Source organism: Vulpes lagopus, chromosome 23 (assembly GCF_018345385.1).
Source record: "Vulpes lagopus strain Blue_001 chromosome 23, ASM1834538v1, whole genome shotgun sequence".
Classification (NCBI taxonomy): Eukaryota; Metazoa; Chordata; class Mammalia; order Carnivora; family Canidae; genus Vulpes; species Vulpes lagopus.
In genome coordinates this window covers 21,710,247-21,723,406 of record NC_054846.1, presented here as the reverse complement: position 1 = coordinate 21,723,406, position 13,160 = coordinate 21,710,247, and the positions used below count along the sequence as shown (strand labels likewise).

At 45.2% G+C, this 13,160-nt stretch overlaps 1 protein-coding gene across 1 annotated transcript in view; it reads right to left on the bottom strand.

Annotated features, from left to right (window-relative positions):
* GLT8D2 (glycosyltransferase 8 domain containing 2) overlaps positions 1 to 5,321 on the bottom strand; it is a 30,102-nt gene extending 24,781 nt beyond the window's left edge. Inside the window, exon 1 of the mRNA XM_041738870.1 lies at positions 5,082 to 5,321. The gene's annotated coding sequence lies outside the window, so the exon portion shown is untranslated. The remainder of the gene's footprint in view (positions 1 to 5,081) is intronic.
* Between the last annotated feature and the right edge of the window lie 7,839 nt (positions 5,322 to 13,160).

Below are 13,160 nucleotides of genomic sequence, written 5' to 3'. Positions count from 1 at the left end.
CTGTGAATTAGCGTTTCTGGTACTTGCAGTCAGAAGCATTCTAACAGATTAGGTGCTCGTGAAGAGTTCGCAGCCCAGAGATATGAGCTGATTGTGTGGGCTTGGCAGAGGGACCAGAGTTGCAGAGAAAGCTGATGGAGGAAGTCAGGGCCATGTGCTGCAGGAACGGCTGGGGGATGTCCTAAGACCCCAGAGAATAAAAGGCAGGGACCTGGGCCCAAAAGAAGCTGGAACATCTGGGCAGAGCCTGGGAGAGCACCTTGTGGGTTAACATGGTTCCTGCACATGAGGAAACAGCTTCTTGCCTCTGAACTTTGGTTCATGCATTCCCTTCTGCCTCGACCACCCTTCCTCCGTCCTGGCCCTTTCTCCCCTGTAAACCGTGGACTCAATGAAAGACTCAATTCAGGCATTACCTCCTCCAGGAAGTCTTACCTGATTACCCTGCTGGGTGCTCCCCTGACCCCCATCCCCATCCCTATCCCTGCCCTCAGAACACTGTTCTAATATTAGGGGTGTGCCTGTCGCACCCACTGTGGCTTGCCCACTTCTGTGTGCCTCAACAAATGGGTGTGGATTGAATGAGTGAGAGAGGAAGAAAGGGAGAGGCTCTAGTTCTGTTCTTGAGTTCCAGGAAGACAGGGGGCGGCATATCATTACTCAGGAAAAAGGCTAGGAGGGGAGGCTGTCCATTCCAGGAACAAAAGTTGAGGGCTCTGGTCTTTTTATCAGCCTTTTTCTAACCATCAAAATAAGAAGCCCCAGGTACCGTGTCCCCTGCACCTTTGTAAGCTCAGTGACTTCTGCACTGTGGTTTCTCTGCAGCAGTACGTAGCCAAGCCTTTGCCATTAAAGAGCCCATGGGGCTGTCCTCAAGACAGGAAGATAGAGCCTCGTAGCCAGTGTTGGAGAGAGGAGTTGCCTAGGCAAGGCCCTAGGTTGGTGGCACCTTCAAAGAGCAGAGGAGGGAGGGCTGAGGTCCTGCGGCCCATGAAGAAAAGGAGAGTGTGGAGAATTGGTCTGGACCTGAGAAGCGTCCGTTAAGTTTAAAAAATGGGCCCCTGGGATCCCTGGGTGGCGCAGCGGTTCGGCGCCTGCCTTTGGCCCAGGGCGCGATCCTGGAGACCCAGGATCGAGTCCCACGTCGGGCTCCTGGTGCATGGAGCCTGCTTCTCCCTCTGCCTGTGTCTCTGCCTCTCTCTCTCTCTCTGTGACTATCATAAATAAATAAAAATTAAAATATAAAAAAAAAAAAAAAAAAAAAAATGGGCCCCTGAAGACCTTACACAGGGTGCTGTTTCACCAGATGCCAAAGAGTTCGCGCCTGTGGCCAAATCTGGAAAGAATGTTTTAAGACCTGGCAGTGGCTAAGCAACTTAGCTCTGCCTTGGAAGCAAAGGCAAACATGAAGACTCCAGAATAATATTCTAAAAATCAGAGCCCCTAAATTTTATTCTACACATGCCAACTCTAATCAGTTGGTATGGACTTTCAATATGGCTAAATTGAGAAGAAATCTAAAGCCATCACCAGAGTTGGTGAAAAAACAAAACAAAACAAAACAAACAAAACAAAACAAAACAAAAAACAGAAAAGTAAAAAAAAAAAGGGGAGAGCTCTGATTAATCCTGTCTGCTATGGGTTTAGGTAAGGAGGACTAGGAAAGAACTTGGAAATCTGAATGAAAGATAAAAGAGGGGGCTTCTTTTTTAAAAATTTAATTTATTAATTTGAGAGAGAGAGGGAGTTAGCACAAGCTGTGGGGAGAGGCAGCTGAGGGAAGAGGCAGAGGGAGAAGTAGAAGCTGACTCCCTGCTAAGCAGGAAGCTTGACACGGGCTCAATCCCAGGCCACACAGGACTCGACCTCAGGACCCCAGGACTAAAATCTGAACCGACGGCAGACACCAAATCACTAAGCCACCCAGGTGCCCCAAGGGGGGCTCCTTAAAGATATTATTGAATGAATTACATCTAGCAGGGCATGTACCTGAGTGGAAATGCCATGGACTTTGTCATTAGAAAGAGCTGAGTTTCAATCCTGATTCTGCCCCATTTCTTAGCCATGTAAGCCTGGGCAATTTACAAAACCCAATGAGTAACAAGGGACTCTGCTGCAGATTTAACAACACGTAACTCTTACATAGCGATTTCTGTGTGCTAGGCATTGTTTTATGACCTTTCCTCACAACAACCCATGAAGTTACTATCCCTGATTTACCAGGGAGGAAGCTAAAAGTTCAGAAGGGTGATACAATTCATGAGGGGCAGAGATTCCCATCCAGGCAGTCTGGCTCTGAGTTCACATTCTTAGCCACCATAATATATACTGTAGCCAACCCCTTTCCATTGCTGATTGCAATCCCTTATGTTATGGGTCAAGCAACCGACATAAGCTCTGTGATTCAACTGTATTCTGTAAGACTCGCACCTGCATAGAACATTTTCTTTTTTAAAGATTTTATTTATTTATTCATGAGAGATAGAGTGAGAGAGGCAGAGACACAGGCAGAGGGAGGAGCAGGCTCCATGCAGGGAGCCGGACGTGGGACTCGATCCCAGGTCCCTGTGTTTACACCCCGGACTGAAGGCAGTGTTAAACCACCAAGCCACCCAGGCTGCCCCCCGCATAGAACACTTTTGTAGAGCACTTCACCTTAACAGTGTGAGCTACAGAGTCATGAACAGGACAGGAGCATGAACTCACCTGATGAAAGGAGAAAAAAGGACAAAATCAGGACTCAGGAATTTGGTCTTTAATGAAACATCTCTGGCCTTTTTATTTTGCTCTAGCATGAAAGGTTTACTCAAGAGCCATCACAATACACAGAACAGTGAAGCCAGATGAGGGAGTCTTCAGCTTGTGGAGGACTCGTTCTTTCTCCCATGCTGGAATGAAGCATTCTTTCACAAAATGGTTTCAGAGCAGGTGCCAACAAACTATGGCCCCTGCATCAAATCCTACCCATTTCTTCTACATAAAGTTTTATTAGAACGTAGCCAGGTTTATTCTTTGATGTTTGGTCTATGGCTAGTGTCACACTACAACAGCAGATCTGAGTAGATGCAAAACAGACCTGATGGCTCACACAGCCACCTTTCTAGCCATTTGCAGAAAAACTGCTGATCCTGGCTCTCCACTCGAGGCCATACTTTCTACATATCAATATGGCACAGGTGATCATCTCATGCCCTGACCTAGGGAAGGAAGAACACCATGGCCCCTTGGGTGTTTGCTATGGGAGATGTGAAATAGGATGTCTATAAGAGAAACCAAAAGGAAACAAATGTGGCCAGAATAGCATACTGCGAAGTGTGCTCTGAGGAATGTTAACCAATGTTTTGTGATAAAACGGTTCCAGGGTCAACTGGGAACTTCTCTGGTAAACAACCTTAAGCAGATTTCTCTACTGCGGGACTTCTCAGGACATTTAAAATGCCATTATGCTTGAGATTTCTCAGAGGGTGATATGGTTCACAGAATGTATTTTCCTCATGGAGCTATGTTCTTCAGAACATTCTTTGGGAAATGTTGAAATAAAAGAAGTATTTAGAATTATGCTTCCTGGGAGCTAGAAATGAAAACTATGTGAACTGTGGCTTCATAAGCATGTCTTTCTCTCAGCAAGGAAAGAGAATGAAGAAGAAATAAAAAGAGCCAGGGTGAGAAAAAAGAAAGAGAGAGAGAGAGAGAGAAGAAAGAAAGAAAGAGAAAGAAAGAAAGAAAGAAAGAAAGAAAGAAAGAAAGAAAGAAAGTAAGTAAGTGTTTGAAGGGAAGAAGGAAGGAAGCAGAGCCCTGGAGAAATACTGTATGAGGATATGAAGAACACCTGGGTGATGGCACCATCAGAGGGAACAGTGTATCAAACGCTGGGTACCACCCAACGCAGAATGTGTGGCCACTGCCAACATCACCATGGTCATCATCAGCACTACCAGAGAAGCTAACCTTCCCTGGGGTCTCGCCACTCTGTAGATTCTGTGTATGTCCTTTACATCTACAATGTCACTTAATTACCTTTTTACAGATGAGAAAACAGAGGCACAGACAAGTAGTAGTCAGAGTCAAAGCTTATAAAGTTTGTAAGTGGCAACGCATAGATGCAACTCTGTGATACGGGCCCAGAGCCCATGTTCTGCCGTGGCACAGCATTGCTCTGCTTGCACCTCACTTGCCTGGGGCCGCAAGCCCACCAGGCAACACAAGAAGGATTCTACAGAAATGTGATACGAAGCCATTTGGAGGAAAAGACAAAATAAGCCAACCCTTGTCATGTTGGATAACCGACCACGCAGGGAGCCAAACAGTTAGAGGACTGATTTCTTCCCCCCATAGGACAGCCAGATGTTTCGACAATATCATGTTTTCTTCCTCTTTCTCTTTCTACTCATGTTAACTATTCCTTCTTAACTCTTATCATAAGTTATCTATCAAGCTTATCCAAAGTACTACATTTGCTCATAAAGTGAATATAAGATAGCTTTTGAATGTTAAAAAAGCATTTTCAAACCAAACACTATAACTACTGTATAAGCCTCATTTAGATTCCCACAACTACCAATTTATTTTTATTTTTATTTTTATTTTTATTTTTTTTTAGGATGACGGCCCACATAACAGCTTTCTTTGACAGATTCTGAAAACATGAATCACAGCTCAAGTAAATCTTTTGTGGCTCAGAAACATACCTACATTTAAATACTAGCATTATCCAGGTCCTAGCTAACCACTGACTTCCATGCCTAAAATATGATGAACATAGTAAATCACACTGGGCAGGGGAGTTAAACCCAGGTCTGGAAAAGCAGTCCAGTCCAGCATGTGAAAAATTTGCACAGAGTAGCCTGGATTTGCTCCAATGGCAAAAAAAAAAAAAAAAAAAAGAAAGAAAGAAAGAAAAAAAGAAAGATGGTTGCCTCGGCCTGGGCCAAGACTGCAAAACATTGACTGGGAGCTCCTGAAGGCGAAGCTGGTGTGGGACAGTCTGCCTCTGCTCCTCGAGCCTATAGCAAACCAAAGGGCCAGGGCAGGGGCCCAGGTCAATGCAAAGACCGCCACGCTGCTCACCCATGTCCGTTTACCTGGTGCAGGTGAAGGCAGGGCTGTGAGCTCCTCCGTCCGGAAGAGCCGTGTGGCAGTGTGATCCTGGCCTTCTAGCCTCCCCGGCGGCCTGGGCTGCTGCCCTGCACGCTGCTTCCGCGGCTTCTAAGGTCCCATTGGAGAGCCCCATGGGTTGGGGAGCCCCACCGCTAGGATCGGTTTCCAAGAGGGTGTGCCTCCCCTGCCCCCGACCCGCCCCCCCCCCCCCCCCCCCCCCGCCCCCCTTTACGCCTTTGCTTGCGTTGACTTTGGAGAGGCTCGGGTTTCTTCCACTCCTGCGCTGGCTGCTGGGGTGAGGCGGCCCCTGAAACCACTTCCAGATGTGCCCGCAGGCTGGCTGGCTCGGCCGGACTTCCTCTCACATCCTCCTCTGGCAGTCTGGGTGCAAATCAGCTCAAAAACAAGGCAGCTCTGGAGGAAAGGATTCAAAGCTGGAGAAGAGCAAATGCTTGGAGGGTGAATTTCCACCACACATTGGGTCTAAGTAAACTTTGGAAAAGCAGAAATGGAAAAATTAAGTTCATACTGATTTTAAGAATCTCATCATAGCGACTAGTTTCTCCTCAAATCTCCCAGTCATTAAAATGCTGTGGTCCCCAAATTAAAGCCCAGATAACAGCTCTCATCTCATTTCACCAAGGCAATGATAACAATAGAATTTTTAAGGTGGTTTTGAGCCAGAACATGAAAAGGAATCAGTCAGGGAATGAACCCCACCCAGCTCTGGGCTGTTCTGTTTCTGCTATTGATTCTCAGAAACCCAGGAAATGGTGCCAGCACATTGCCTGGGATCATGGAATTTATTTCTGCAACCTCTCTCTTAACTCCTATAAGGAAATGAGGATCCCTCTGCTCACTGGCTTTTTCTAAAGTGGTGTTTCCCAATAGAAATATAATGCAGGCCACTCTGTAATTTTAAATTTTCTAGTAGTCATTTTAAGATAAGTACAAAGAGGGATCCCTGGGTGGCACAGCGGTTTGGCGCCTGCCTTTGGCCCAGGGCACGATCCTGGAGACCTGGGATCGAATCCCACGTCAGGCTCCTGGTGCATGGAGCCTGCTTCTCCCTCTGCCTGTGTCTCTCTCTGCCTCTCTCTCTCTCTCTGTGACTATCATAAATAAATAAAAATTAAAAAAAAAGATAAGTACAAAGATAAGTACCTAGCTGGCTCTGTCAGAAGAGCATTCAGGTTATGAGTTTGAGCCCCACATAGGGTACAGAGATTACTGAAATAAATAAATAGATAAATTTTTGAAGAGCGAGGGGGAGAGAGGGAGAGAAGGAGAGGAAGACAGAGAGAGAGAGAGAGAGAGAGAGAATAACTCTGCACCAGGCACTGGGCTGAGCATTAAATTAAAAAAAAAAAAAAGGTCTAAAGAGGTAAAATTAATTTTAATGATATATTTTACTTAACCCAATATATACAAAATATTATTTCAACATGGAATTAATACAAAATATTATAACAAGATATTTTACATTCTTTTTTGTATTAAGTCTGAAATCTGGTGTGTGTCTTACATTTGTGGCACATCTCAATTCAAACACTAAATTTCATCAGAAACAACTGGTATGTATTTATATTTCATATAATTTACAGATTAACAATTAGGCTCACATACTCAGGTTGTTCCAAGCATACTTAAAAGCTTTCCAATAACTGAATCAAGTATCAGTTTTTCAACCTAAATTCATTAACATGAAGTACAATTTAAAAGTCAGTTCCTGGGCAGCCCGGGTGGCTCAGCAGTTTAGCACTACCTTCAGCCCAGGGCGTGATCCTGGAGTCCCAGGATTGAGTCCCCCGTCAGGCTCCCTGCATGGAACCTGCTTCTTACCTCTGCCTGTGTCTTTGAGCCTCTCTCTCTCTCTCACGAATAAATAAAGTCTTAAATAAATAAATAAATGAAAAGTCAGTTCCTTGGTTGCACTAGTCACCTATTACATGCAGAGCAGCAGTATGAGTAGTGGCCACTGTACTGGACGGTGCAGCTCTAAAGGGTGGGTTGATTGTTTTTTTCAGACTTGAACTTGGAGAGCGGGAATGTCTGAATACCTTCCCTTTGTACAGGACTTTGAACACTGACAAAGCATCTTCACATTTTCTATTTCATTTTCTTCTTATAACATTCCCATAAGATAGGCTGAACAGAGATGTTGTTCACCAATTTGCAGATCAGCAAATTGAGGTCTTGGGCATGTTAAAGTCCTAAGTTCCAAAGTAAGATGGTGGATAAAGCCAGGACTGGAATTCCTCTCAGTAGGTCTCTCACCCTTTTCTCCCTTGAGGCACATGATTCAAAAATGAGGATTTTTGGCTGCAACTCTAAGGGCTAAACTGCATTCAGGGCTTTCGCATTCTTCAGCATCCAGTCAGGGTGCAGATGGAGTTGTCTGTTGCCCTGGTGGTGTTCCCTCACATACTCCTATCCTAAGGCCCTCATACGATCCAGCAAGAATGCCGTTTTTCTTTGGAGCAGGCTTGATATTATGCTATTCTTCTTTTCTCTTTACTTCCAGGAGGTGTGCTGTATCTTAAAGCACAACTTTACTCAACGTTTGAGCTAACAGACATGGTTGTGAAGTATTCATCTTTGGTTGCAGCAGGTGCACCTGACACATGGATAGCATGCAGGAAGTGAGAAGGCCCAGCAGCAGCACAGACAACTGTACCCTGAGCACTCCTGCTCCAGTCCTCATGGCCCTCACGTGAGCAAAAATACCACCACTTCTTGGCTCAGGGCTTGCTGCTACCCTTCCAGAATCATGTGCTATCAGGAGCGGCAGGACGGTCAGTCAGATATGCCCCAAAGTATCATTGGGGGAAAGCCCTCAAGCTGACCCCTGTCTACTCCAGTTTCCTCCAAAGGCTGGGGCTCCCCTCCCACCACCTTTGCATCTCTCATCCACCTAGCAGAATGCCTGACCCAGTGTGAGACCCAGTAGCTAAGTAGGTTCAGAGAGGATGACAACCAAAGTACTCCAGAGGGGGGCTCACAACTGAAATGGTTCTGCTGTTTTCATAGACTCTGCTTGCTATTCATATTGGCTTCCATCTGGACCTAAATCTCTCTGCTCACTGTTCTTTGTACACTTTCTCTTTGATGCCCTACTGTCTCCAACTGGGGATTCTCTCTCCTTTATTTCTAGTGGACCATGTCCTGAGGATGCAAGAGGCTTATTACCTATGACCTAGATTTCTGCATTGTGGGCACATGTATCCTTTTCTGGGGAAGAAAAGAGGAGAAAAGAAAGAGACAGGTTTTAAGGGATACTCCAGTAAGTGCAGTGGCTGCCAGCATGGGCTCTGGGGATGGACAGACCCGACTGTTAGCTCAGATGTTATACTGCACACATCACTCAGAATCTCACCTGTGGTTTCCTCAGCTGTAGTGTCAGGAGCCTCCTAGTGAGCACTGAGTAAGGGAAGTACATGGAAGTCATCACAGTCATCCCTCCTTGTCTTCCGGGAGTCTGCTCCCAGACCCCCAGGGGGTGCATGAAACCATGGAGAGTTCCAAAACTCTATGTATACTATTGTTTTTGCTATACATATATACCTACAGTAAGGGGTGATCTATGCATTAGGCACAGAAATTAACAACCATAATGATAAAGTTGAACAATTATAACAATATACTGTAAGAAAAGCTATGTGAATGTAGTTTCTCTCTCTCTCTCAAAAGATCTCATTGTACTGTTCTCACTCTTCTTGTGATGATGTGAGATGACAAAATGCCTGCGTGATGACATGAAGTGGACAAAGTGACACGAATGACGCCGGCATTATGACGCAGTGTTCGGCTACATCGTCTTCTGACCATCCATTGTCAGAAGGCAGATATTCCACTTCCTGACTATGGCTGACCAAGGGTAACAGAATCCTCAGAAGCGAAACTGCCAATAAGGGCGGGGGGGGGAGGGGACTACTGTATTTTTACTGTTGGATGAAAACAACCCTCTTCAAGGTATAAACTAGGAAAAGGAATTATAACAGTAAGTTATTTGTAACTTTTTCTTAAAAAGTCCAAAAGAGTGATATGATGTTGCAAACGCCACCAGTAGCCTACTTAATAACCCTCTCTGCTTCCTCCTTTGAAATAGAAACATTCTTTCGTGTGGGGGCAGCAATTTCCCAGTTAAAAACACTTACCTCCTCAGACATCCTGCATCTAGGGTGGCACATGAGCAGAAAGAAGTCAGCCATCTGTGACTTCCTAAAAAGCTATTGTGTTCCTGGCAAAGAGCCGTTAGGGGCTTCTTGCCATTTCTTCCTGTCTGAAATCCAACCTTGATGCCTGGAGGTGAACTCTCCATCTTGCAGCTCTGGAGATAAAAGGTCCACACTGTACTTCTGCACATGGCCACATCAGCCATGCACAGATTAGTGTTGAACTGTCAGGGTCCTGGCAGGATACAGATGGCTCACTCCAGAAGGTTAATGGTGGAGACTCTGAAAAAAGGCACTATTTGAAAAGGTCAGTATTAAGGAAACACAGTAGCGTGGAATTAGCAACTGCAGGAATTAGCAGGTTGTAACCTGGAAGGATAAGGCAAGGGAGTGGCTACTAGGACTGGGAAAGTAGGTACATGGACAAGGCTACCCAACAGGAGCAGCCTGTGTTGACTAACAAAAGGGACCAGGGGACTAGTTACCCTAAGTTACCTCCAATCTCCTGTTGGTGGTGCCTTCCACTGGCTAAACCATACTGGAAGTCAGAGAGCAGGGGAGCTCAAGAGACATAATATCTTTAAGTCAGCCTCTCAGGGCACTGAACATGTTGAAGAAGATTGGAGGGTGGATCTGTATAAGCAAATAGGAAATACCCTTGCACAACGTGCACAGGGTCCCCTGGTAGCCCTGCGCGTGTTAAGGAGGGCAGAGCAAGAACACAGGAGGAGCCTAATTCCCTGCTGGCACTGGGAGTCACCAGAGCAGCAATGAACTAAGTATTCTGAAACACCTAACCATGTGAGGAAAACAAACCATCACGTGGGCATGTCATTCTGGTCAGATTTCAGTTGTGTGTCTGAGTGCAGTTCTATGGGATTTATATGCATCTTCTTTTTGTGGTATCATCAGCTGACACGATGTATATCTGAGTTTATTTTTTTATTAGTTGAGAGTCAAATGTTCATCCTTACTTCTTACCCAATAGGCCTGCCTTGGCTGAGTGTACTGCTTTGTAGATAAGGCCTTAGATAAAATCTATTAAGGCTGATAAATGGACTAGAAGGAAGGAAGCAGCTTAGTATAGCAGCAATGAATCACTACACTGGGTCTGGCTGATGGCCTCGATTATCGCCTCGTCTTTCAGGGCTGGGTTCCAAGATCACCCACCTGGGGTAGGACGTATAACTAGAGGAGCCTCAGTTCCTCTCTTTTTCCTGATGGGACTCAATGACTGGTCATCTTTTCGTCCCATGCTGAGGCACTCAGGACTCTTTCCTGCTACCCCCTAAGCTGCAGCAGTTGTGCCTGCACCTGCCTCTCTACCTGTTGGCCCTCTTTCTCACTCCAATGAAGTATTTTTCTTCCTTGATTCTGAGTTCCCTGTTCTGGGAACTGATGTAGGCTCTCTCTGGCTTAGAGTCCTGGCTTGCTCTTGCCTGCTGCCTTTGCCATGCCTTGGCCACATCTCTAGCCAAGACACATGGCCAGAGCCCTGTGATCTGTGAATAGGTCTCTCAGACACCATCTGCTTCTTTTAACTCAGGAGCACTGCCTGCCCCACCTCTCTGCTGTTGAGTCCTGCCCCCCTGCCGCCACTCCCTAAAACTCCCTCCTAAACCTCTGCCAATAAGACCTTGGCCTGAATCCTTAGTTGAAACGAAGGTATCCCTTGGACATGGCAATTTACACTCTTGGCTGAAAACACAGCCGTCTGCCACCTCCTGGTACCAGCCTCTTCCTCTCCAGCCAACTCCTCAGTGGCTCAGAAGGAAGAGCAGAAACAATAGTGATGTAATGAGAACGACAAAGATGACACAGGTGAGATAGCCTACTACCTACTAAGTGCTAACTACCTGCCAGGCATCACCTCGTGCAGCCTAGCCCTGGCTTTGTGTGGCAACGGCACAAACACCAGTTTTCATGGTTCAGGTCAATGACATCAGGCCCTCTGCATAGTTCACAGTTTGCATCTGTTACCATAGTACATTAACAGTGAGTACTTGCCCAAGGACAAACTTTGCTGCTAGCTTTTAGTCCATGAAATTACTATGCAAATAACAGACCCAAATCCTGATCCATAACCAATCATGTCGCTTCCATCAGTTAGCCAGTGGTTGGTCACTGGACATTTGCTATTTGGTTTATGTACAGACAAAGCATGTGGTCATGTCACCTCCTTAATTCCTGGTGATAAACTCTTGCGATGTTTACAAAAATGAATAATAGAGAGAATTGGCCAACAAAGATAATAGGGTAGCAAATAAACAAAAAGTGATAATGACTAGAGTGAAGTTCAAATCAAAGGTAAATGGAGGTAGAGAAGAAATAGCTGGCTGTGGGATGACACTGTCACCAGGCAACTCTGGACATGCAGCCAGAAGAATTGAGTAAAGGTAACTTTATGAACATGAATGCAGAAACTGGTTGTGTAGAAAAGGATGAAGATGTTCCCAGGGAAGAGACATGGATAAAAAATTCATCTTAAAGGAGCTCTCAAAGATATTTCACGACATTGAAAGTGCAAAGAATAAAATATGGAAAGCTAACCCAAAGCTGGAAAAGAGTATGACAATTTGCCAAGGCACAGAAAAGATGCTCATTCTGTACAGTAAGTTTTATGATGGTAAGGCAAGCACTACTCAAACTACTCTTGATAAGTTTTATTTCTTTTTTAAAGATTGTAGCTATTTATTTGAGAGAGAGAGAGCAAGCGAGGGAGGGAGTCCGATGTGGGACTCGATCCCAGGACCCCAGGATCATGACCTGAGCTAAAGGCAGACACTCAACCAAGTGAGCCCCCAAGGTGCCCCACTCTTGATAAGTTTTAAACAAACAAAAATCCAAAAAACCCAAAAATGTAACTCTCAATGTTTCTAATGATTCAAATTATAGTAAAGTAAATAAATACTAGGTCTACTAATTTTCTCATTTCCCTAGGCATTTAAAACCAACAGTAAGAGTATTAAATACTTTTATGAAAATGTTTAAAGATCACAGCACAGGGGTGCCTAGGTGGCTCAGTGGGTTAAGCATCTGCCTTGAGCTCAGGCTGTGATCTTAGAGCCCTGGGATTGAGCCCCACATCTGGCTTCCTGCAGAGCAAGGAAATCTGCTCCCTTCCCCATCCCCCACTCATGCTCTCTCTCTCTCTCTCAAACAAATAAATAAAATCTTAAAAAAAAAAAAAAATCACAGCACAATTGCAATCTTTCCCATTGAGATTTAAGATCCCTTTGCAACTTATATGGTCATTTTACAGAACTACACTACTGGTGCGCCTGCATGGCTCAGTCAGTTGGGTGTTTGACTCTTGGTTTTGGTTCAAGTTTTGATCTCATGGGCTATGGGATGGAGCCCCACACCAGGCTCCAAGATCTGAGCTTAAGTGGGGGAGTTTGCTTAGAGGTTCTCTCCCTCTGCCCCTCCCCTTACTCTCTCTCTCTCAAATAAATAAAATCTTAAAAAAAAAAATACAATAGCCAAACTGTGGAAGGAGCCTCGGTGTCCATCGAAAGATGAATGGATAAAGAAGCTGTGGTCTATGTATACAATGGAATATTCCTCAGCCATTAGAAACGACAAATACCCACCATTTGCTTCAACATGGATGGAACTGGAGGGTATTATGCTGAGTGAAGTAAATCAATTGGAGAAGGACAGTGTATATTCTCATTCATTTGGGGAATATAAATAATAGTGAAAGGAAATATAAGGGAAGGGAGAAGAAATGTGTGGGAAATATCAGAAAGGGAGACAGAACATAAAGACTCCTAACTCTGGGAAATGAACTAGGGGTGGTGGAAGGGGAGGAGGGTGGGGGGTGGGGGTGAATGGGTGACAGGCACTGAGGGGGGCATTGACGGGATGAGCACTGGGTGTTATTCT